This window comes from Nymphalis io, chromosome 27 (genome assembly GCF_905147045.1).
Source record: "Nymphalis io chromosome 27, ilAglIoxx1.1, whole genome shotgun sequence".
NCBI lineage: Eukaryota > Metazoa > Arthropoda > Insecta > Lepidoptera > Nymphalidae > Nymphalis > Nymphalis io.
Genome location: NC_065914.1, coordinates 3,612,073 through 3,622,191, shown reverse-complemented (window position 1 = coordinate 3,622,191; position 10,119 = coordinate 3,612,073). Strand labels below are relative to the sequence as shown.

At 35.4% G+C, this 10,119-nt stretch overlaps 1 pseudogene; it reads left to right on the top strand.

Annotated features, from left to right (window-relative positions):
• On the top strand, positions 1–9,720 carry LOC126778743 (cytochrome b-like; annotated as a pseudogene).
• Positions 9,721–10,119: the final 399 nt, after the last annotated feature.

Here is a 10,119-nt window from a genome sequence, read left to right as displayed (position 1 = left end):
ATGATGGTAAGTTGTTAAAATTCTTATTGTTTTATTTTTTATTTTTACTTATACCGGGGGGCGTATCCTAATAGGATTCCAACAATATTTTTACGCTAAAATTCTTTCAGTAAGAATATTTTGCAAACAACTTTTCATATTTCGGTCGGAAAGGTATTTGTAATGATATGAAAACAGAAATGAATGAAACAAAACCTGTTCCATTGTTAGTTATAAAAACAATATATGAAAATTAAGAAGCATAAGTAGTATATGTAATTATATTTGTATATTTACAATATAATTCTTCAGTTAATCTAAGTTTATGAACTATTTAAGACTACTGTAGTGTTATATGAATTTGGTTCAAGCATATCTATAGCCAATTCTAATTAATATTACATTTATATAAACTGCACATCAATGATTGACATGTACAGACTATGTAAAAATGAATTGTATTTAATTTTTTTTTCTTATAGAATAGGTAGGTGGACGATCATATGGGCCATCTGATGGTAAGTGGTCACCAATGCCCATAGACATTGGCATTGTAAGAAATGTAAACCATCACTTACATCATCAATGCGCCACCGACCTTGGGAACTAAGATGTTATGTCCCTTGTGCCTGTAATTGCACTGGCTTACTTGTACCAACTACTGCTGTTTGGTGGTATAATATCTGATGAGTGGGTGGTACCTACCTAAACATGCTTGTACAAAGCCCTACCACCATAAAATTAATAGATTACAATATTTAAACAAAACATTAAATATTGCATTCTAAGTATCAGAATCTTGCAATTAATGTAAACAATTATTTCCCATTGTTGATGGGGCTCTAATGGTGTTTCATAGTTGCAATTTCTATGGTAAAAATGAGATAATATCAACTAGTTATTTTACAGTTCTATTATAAGTATTTATTTCCACTAACTATGATAATGTAATATTTCCAGGATTGTGTAGAAGAAAGCAACCATGATCCCCTGTCGGTGCCCATATCGACACCCTCCAGCGGTGACATCAAACCGGAAAAGAAGAAACCGAATGAGAATGTCTCTCTAGCTGATAATAGCTTATTGGTTGGTATGATATTGTATATATATATATAAGTCTGATATTTGTCAGTTAAACAGTCGAATGATAGTGTGGTTAATAAATCTCGAATTTTAATTTCATAAATGCGGCATTTATATTTATAATTCAATTTGTGATCAGTGGTGAAGAATCAAATTGTGATGTATGAATCATGTCTGCCACATGTGTATTCACCAGCCCCTTAGATCAGCATGGTGGAATCCAAACCACCCCATGAGAAGAGGCTCATTTATAATTATTTTGTATAAGAAGTGGAACATTATATAGAAGTACCATATATTTCCGAATATTATTTAATTCTCAGACAATTCACGCTCGTATGCATGATAACGTTTCAGATGTAGCGGACGCTCATATCAAAGTTAGTCCTGCATCACTCAGCTAGCGACGAGGGAACAGCCTTCCACGGAGTGGTTCCTCACGCGAGCGGCCGAGACCTTTGACAAGTGCAGGGTATGTACATTGTGCTTTTGGTGGTTTATATATAAATTGAGAAAATATGTTTAAAATATATATTTACAATTTGACAAGCCGGTTGGCGTGGTTGCCTTTCACGCCGAAGGTTGTGGGTTTGATTCCCGCCCAGGCCAGGCATTTGTGTGCATGAACATGTCTGTTTGTTCTGGGTCTCAAATCAACAGTCAATCGTTGTCCACTGCTGAACATAGGCCTCTCCCAAGGTGCGCCAAAGCTCCCTGTCCTCCGCCTTCCGCATCCAGTTGGTGCCCGCCACCTTCTTAAGGTCGTCGGTCCACCTGGCTGGAGGGCGCCCTACGCTGCGCTTGCCGATTTGCGGTCTCCACTCTAGTACTCGTCTGCTCCAACGGCCATCGGTCCTACGACATACGTGACCAGCCCACTGCCACTTCAGCCTGCTAATTTTGCAAGCTATGTCGGTGACTCCGGTTCTTTTCCGGATAATCTCATTTCTGATACTCCGAGCATAGCTCGCTCCATAGCACGCTGAGCGACTTTGAATTTGTGGACTAGTCCCGCAGTTAGTGTCCACGTTTCGGCACCGTATGTCATGGCAGGTAAGACGCATTGGTTGAAGACTTTCGTCTTCAAACATTGCGGTATAGACGACTTGAGGACTTGACGAAGGTTGCCAAATGCTGCCCATCCCAAGCGAATTCTTCAATCGACTTCCTTCTCGAAGTTGTTCCTACCGACTTGTATTATCTATCCTAGGTAGGTATATTCACTAACAACTTCGAGAGGTTTCCCCTCGACGTATATCGGTCCCAGCACGACATGCCTATTGAACATGACTTTGGTCTTCTCCAGGTTCATACCGAGACCGACACATCGGGAAGACTCGCCTAGGCTACGCAGCATTTCGGTGAGTTGTTCCAGCGACTGCGATGTGGTCCACGGTGCTGTAGCCTGATCGAAAGCCGGCTTGCTCTGGGGGCTGGAACTCGTCAAGTCGTCTGGCGAGACGGTTCGTGACGACTCTTGAGAACAGCTTATACACGTGACTCAGGAGGGAGATTGTTCTGTAGTTTTTCAAGAGGGTTTTATCACCTTTCTTGAAAAACAGTACCACCTCACTCCCGCTCCACGTTTCTGGGGTCTTGCCATGTTGAATGACGGAATTAAAGAGGCTTGCTAGCTCTTTCAGGACCGGAGTCCCGCCTGCCTTAAGCAACTCTGTTGTGATTCCGTCATCTCCCGGAGCTTTGTTGTTTTTAAGCTGTTCTAGAGCCGCCCTAATCTCGCCTTGGTCAACGACCGGGAGCTCTTCGGAGTAATAGCGCGTAAGACGGGCGCGCTGGTCATCAATACTGATTCCCACGGGTTTATCCGATCTTGAAGAGAACAACTGCCCATAAAACATCTCTACTTCTCCGACAATCTCAGGCCTAGAGGTAACGACCCCACCATTTTCAGTTTTAAGTTTTGTCAGATGCGGCCTCCCAAACTTGCGAGCGAACACTTTCGATCCCCGATTTTGCTCGATCGCAGCCTTGATGGCACGGGTATTGGAGCGTCGGAGATCGTGTCGCGTCAGCGTTTTTATAGTTCGATTTAAGGCCTTATCTGATAAAAACGATGGTAGTTCTCGTCGTTTTCTCATGAGTTCGAGTGTCTCAGCAGACAGTTTTGGTGCGTTGTTTCTTCTCTGTGGCGGAAAACACTTGCGGGATGTGTTTTGCAGTATTTTGACCAGCGTGTCGGTTTTCTCATCAATGCTGCTTACGGTTTCCAACGCGGTGAATTGATTTTGAAGTTCCATTTGGAACTTTTCAGAGCCTTGAGCAGCTTGGAGCATGGTAGGTCGGAGAGTAGACCTTATCATTCTCGATCTTTCGGCTTTGAAGTCGATATTTAGAGTGCCTCGAACCAAGCGGTGATCACTTCCGGTATTAAACCGGACACTGAAACATCTCTAAATATGTGCCTTTTATTCGAAATTATAAAGTCTATCTCGTTCCTTCTCACGTTATCGGGGCTTCGCCAGGTCCACCTCCTCTGAGGCTTCTTTTGAAAGAAAGAATTCATCAAAAAGAGCCCCTGCGCTTCGAGAAAGTTTACCAGCATTTGCCCCCTGTGATTTCTGCAGCCCAAGCCGTAAGGTCCGACTTTCGATTCACCGCTATCTTGTACTCCCACTTTAGCATTAAAGTCTCCCATAACAACATTGTAGTGGGCCCTCGAGGTGTCGTTGAGGGCCTTTGCGATGTCCTCGTACATCGCTTCGACCACATCATCAGAGTATGTCGAACTTGGCGCATATACCTGTACGACCTTCAGGGAGTACCTGTCGGAAAGTTTTAGGACAAGGTACGCTACCCGGTTCGACACACTACTGATTTCCACAATGCTGCTAATGAGATCCTTTTTGACTAGAAAACCGACACCACCCTGGGAGAGGTTATCACCTTCGCGGAAGTAGAGTAAGTTACCAGACTCTAGTTATCGTGTCCTCCCCCTGTCTTCGGACTTCAGATAACCCCAGTATATGCCAGTTTATATGACTTAACTCTACTTCTAATTCCATATATACCATAATAATTCCATATATTCCATATAAACCATATATTCCATATAAACCATATATTAAGAGGAGATTTTAAGGACAAGATTGCCTTATGGATTGCAAGGCTGAAAGTAAGTGGTCCAAGCGGATCCCCCTGCTGTGCACCAACTTGGGAAAGTATTAGGGAATTCTCGAAGAAGAGCTTAGAAGGGAACTGATAGACCTGTTAAAGAAATGGATAAAGAGAAGGAATGTTTCTACTGACCTCTTCAAGGAGTACGTCCCTTTCCACTGAGTTGAACGCGTTCTTAAGATCTAATTTTATCACTACACAATCTGCGTTCCCTGGTTCTGCTACAAATGTACGTGTTGCGTGTATTGCTCCCTCACACCCCATTTGGGTTCCGAACCCCAACTAGTGCGGCTGGAGGTATTTGGCCATATCCTCTCTAATAGCACGACACCCTAGCTTAGCCACTAAACGACGAAAGATGCTCCCCATTGCAATTGGTCTAATGCCCCCATCTTTTTTTGACAGCGCGCACAGACTCGCCCCGTACATATATGGACAAACTTCCGGATTTAATTGCCCACTAAGAAGGAAGTTACACAAATCAACCAAAGATTCAAGCAAATGTTGCCCGTTGTCCCCTGCAAAATTCGTGATCAGCTCTTTTAAATGAACTGGTTGTTCCATTGGTCTCAATACACCTTCTTATAATGTCGCACAGTCTACCGGCCGCTAGGTTCCTCACTCCCTTAGGAACATGCCTTAACACCCTTACAGATCTCCTGAGTGAAGCTAGACCATCAAGGACATTGATAGGAGGCTGTGAACCCAGAGATGGTGCACTTATACCGTCGTCGTCGGGTTGATGGGACTGCTGCGCGCTAGCGGTCCCGACAGGGAAACGAGCCACATCCTTATGTTTATGCCCTTTATGTATTTTAAGCCCATGCGAGTTAAACGTTCGCGCCGAACTGGGGCAATGAGGACATGTTAACCTTAGAAAACTCATGTTTTACAATATTATAATAATATCATTGATTTTGAATGTGAAAATTACATTTTAAAATATTAAATTAAAAAATAATATATATATATAATGAAATTATTAAAATGTCAAACAAAGTTTTGAAATTTTAAACTGTTTGTGTTCCGCTCGGGTTGAACTCTTTCCAGTTGAATAAACGCAGCACTAGGTGGCATTGTGAAATTTAGCAATTGAATCTTTAAGCTCTTGATGATTCGTTGGGTAGTTTATAAAGTTCTGTTCAGGCCACCCACACATTTATTATCACTCCTTTATAACAACACCAATTGTACTTATTAATTTAATTCCTTCACCTCCCCTCGTCTTCACGTGTGGTTCAACTGTTCGTTTTCATGTCATTAGGAAGGTCAAAGGTTTAGCGATTTAATTATCAATTTTTGATTTTGTTAAGTCTTCGTCACGTCATATGTATATTTGAACGTCCCTTTTTGTCGTCATCTCTGGGTAATCCGTTTGGATAACATTATCACAAATGAATTACACATATATATGTATTTTTAACACAACAATAATTGATAATACGCACTTATATAATTTTATTATATAAGTGCAAATCCAAATCTATATATATATATATATATATATATATAGATGTAGATTTGGATATATATAGATTATTTTAAGATATATATCGTAGACTAATTTTTGTTAGTAAAGAATAAATAAATGAATAAGATTAAGTAGCTATCAATAATCTTTTCAGAAAATCGAAGGTCGAATGACTTCGGACCAGGATTTGAAGTTGGCTGACACGCTCCGGTATTACATGCGGGACGCGCACGCAGCCAAGGCCGTGCTCGTGCAGAGACTGAGGTGGGAGACTCGGATACTTTTGTTTATTTCAACGAATAAGACATTACGTCTCAGCTCCTATGGTTGGTGGCGCTTTGATGATATAAGGGATGATTTAGATATCTTACAGTGCCGATGTCTATTGGCGGTGACAACGTCCTTACGAGAGTCCTACCAGTCTTTACGAGAGTCCGATTTAAAATTGGATTTAAAATTTTTCTTTTTTCTAAGTTGTAAAATAGATAGTAAATAACAAATGAATAATATATTACGCCTATATTTATTTGTTTTAGGTGTCTATGAAGTCATATGAAGCAGCCAATAGGAATCTAGAAAGAGCGACGGCCAAAAATAAGGATGTCCACGCTGTAAGTATTTTTTAACAGATAAAATAAACTTAACACATCCCTGTACACACATAAATACACACTACATTACAATAATATTCGAGCACTGTCACATACGTAAAATAAGTTTTTTTTTTTAACAAAAATTTAAGGGTTCACAGATAAGCGAAGACCAAGTTCATACAACATTAATATATATGTGGGGACAAGCTAAATATTTAACTTAAATACAAAATTACATATCAGATTTAAGAGAGTGTGAGAGAGACCATGAAAATTGACACATATAGAATTTTTTATTGTGAGAGAGTTCGGTCCTCCTGGCTGGCCTAGGCCAGTCAAGGTACGGGCCTCGGGGTTGCCCCCCCTACCCGGGCTGCTCCTCCTCGACGGTCTTGACCGTCGCGTCATTTCATTCTGGCCCAAAGGGCCAGGGTCTCAGTGACCCAAAGGCTGTCTATAATTTTTATTGTGATTTTTATATTACTAACAATGCTGTATCTCGCCGCTAGATGGCGCTGCGACACGTCAATTTGTATATCGTTTGATCGCCATGACAAATTATATATCACTTGTCTTTATGATACGTAATAAATGATAATTTTTTTTAACTATATATTATACAGCTAATATTGATATAGCAATTTATAGAGTAAATTACATTTGCCGAAATTGAAATTATGGTTGACTAATTCGAACTTTACATGCTAACGGAGAATCATTTTTCTTTATTTATATTTATTTACATATTGGACGAGGAATTTATTATGACTCATTTAACTTAAAATATACTTGAATAGTAGGAGTTATTATTTTATTTTTATTAATAGCTACAGCATTTATAAGCTATGTATTACCTTGAGGTCAAATATCTTTTTGAGGTGCAAACAGTAATTACTAATTTACTATTATCCGCAATCCCATATTTAGGAACTTTATTAGTAAATTGAATTTGAGGAGTATTTGCTGTAGAAAATGCCACTTTAATTCGATTTTATACTTTTCATTTTTTATTTCCTTTTATTATTTTACTATTAACTATAATCCATTTATTATTTTTACATCAAACAGGATCAAATAACCCATTAGGGATTAATAGAAATTTAGATAAAATTCCTTTTCATCCATTTTTACATTTAATGACTTAATTGGATTTATTATTTTTATTTTAATATTAACTCCATTATCTTTAATTAATCCTTATTTACTAGGAGATCCAGATAATTTTATTCCAGCTCATCCATTAATTACCCCAATCCATATTCAACCTGAATGATATTTTATATTTACTTATGCAATTTTACGATCTATTCCTAATAAATTAAGGAGAGTAATTGCTTTAGTAATATCAATTTTAATTTTAATCATTTTACCTTTTACATTTAATAAAAAAATTCAAGGAATTCCGTAACAGCCTGTGAATGTCCCACTGCTGGGCTAAAGACCTCCTCTCCCTTTTTGAGGAGAAGGTTTTGGAGCTTATTCAACCACGCTACTCCAATGCGGGTTGGTAGAATACACATGTGGCAGAATTTCAGTGAAATTAGACACATGCAGGTTTCTTCACGATATTTTCCTTTACCGTAAAGCACGACATGAATTATAATCACAAATTAAGCACATGAAAATTCAGGGCAATTTTACCACGCATTCTTACCACTGGGCCATCTAGGCTCTCAAGGAACTCAATTTTATCCTATTAATCAAATATTATTTTGATTTTTAATTTCAATTATTATTGTATTAACTTGAATTGGAGCACGATCAGTTGAAGCTCCTTATATTATTACAGGACAAATATTAACTATTTTATATATTTTCATATTTTATTATTAATCCAATTTTAAATAAATTTTGAGATATTTTTTTTTAAATTAATTAATGAGCTTGTTAACTAAGCATTTGTTTTGAAAACTTAAGAAAAAATAATTATTCTATTAATTGATTAAATTATACTAAAATGATTTAATAGCCTAAAAATATTTTTAAGCCTATATATAATATTAAAAAATTTAAATAAATAGGTGAATATATTTTTCAACATAAATATATTAATTTATCATAACGATAACGAGGTAAAGTTCCCCGAACCCAAATAAATAAAAAGATATAAAAACTATTTTTACATAAAAATAAAGATAAATCATAACCCCTAAAATATAAATAATAATAAATAATAATCTTTTAAATAAAGTTCTAGAATACTCAGCTAAAAAAATTATAGCAAATCCACCTCTTCTATATTCAATATTAAATCCAGAAACTAATTCTCTTTCACCTTCAGCAAAATCATAGGGAGTTCAATTAGTTTCTGCTGTTAAAGAAGATATAAAACATAATCTTAAAGGTATTATTATAAAAATAAATCAAATTAAAATCTATAATTAAAGTAATTTTTGACATTATAATTTAAGTTATTCTTACTTTATAAGAAATAATAATGAATAATTTGAATTACAAGTTCAACCAGCAATTTTCAAAGTATAAACACCAATTCTTGTACAACATAAAAAAAATACCTAAATTAAACGAAATTATATTAAATATATAAGGAATTACTATCCAAATTATTAAAGATAAAATAAATCTTATAATAGGAGTAAAATAACAAACTAAATAATTAGAATAATTAAAATAAACTGATCTTTAGAAAATAATTTAATTGCATCACAAAAAGGCTGTAATAAACCTATATAACCTATACAACCTATCTTAATAGGTCCTTTTCGAATTTGAATATAACCTAAAACTTTACGCTCCAATAAAGTTAAAAAAGCAACCGCTATTATTACCCCAATAACTAATACATTATTTATATTAATATTCATTTAATTGAAATTGTTTCAAATATTTGATCCTTTCGTATTAAAATATTTATTTTTATTATAGAAAGAAACCGACCTGGCTTACACCGGTTTGAACTAAGATCATGTAAGATTTTAATGATCGAACAGATCAAAATTTTAAGTTATCCCTAAGGTAATAAGGTAAGGTAAGAAATGACAACTTGATCTAACTTTAATTATCGAAATAGAGCTTCCCCATTAATAAAACAAATTATTTTTCTTCAAGATCATACTCTTATTACTTTTTATTTTAATTACCGTTATAGTATCATACTTAATATTAAATTTATTTTTTAATTCATACATTAATCGATTATTATTAGAAGGACAAATAATTGAATTAATTTGAACTATTTTACCAGCAATTACTTTAATTTTTATCGCTCTACCATCTCTTCTTAATAACCCTTTAATTACATTAAAATCCATTGGACACCAATGATACTGAAGTTCTGAATATTCAGATTTTAATAATATCGAATTTGATTCATATATAATGAATTCAAGAGAAAATATTAATAATTTTCGATTATTAGATGTAGATAATCGAATTACTTTACCAATAAATAATCAAATTCGTATTTTAATTACAGCAACCGATGTAATTCATTTATGAACTGTTCCATCATAAGGAATTAAATTTGATGCTAATCCTGGTCGATTAAATCAAACTAGATTTTCCATTAATCGACCAGAATTTTTTATGGACAATGCTCAGAAATTTGTGGTGCTAATCATAGTTTAATACCCATTGTAATTGAAAGAATCTCAATTAAAAATTTTATTAATAGAATTAATAATTATCATTAGATAACTGAAAGCAGGTATTGGTCTCTTAAACCACTTTATGGTAACCTAGCGCTTACCACTAATGAAAGAATTAGTTACATTATAACACAAATATATCAAATTTAAATCATTACATCATCAATCAATCATTAATAAATATTCTTTATGTTTTTTTTATATGTTAATTAATTTTTTATAATTTTTTTTTATGAATAATATAGTTATT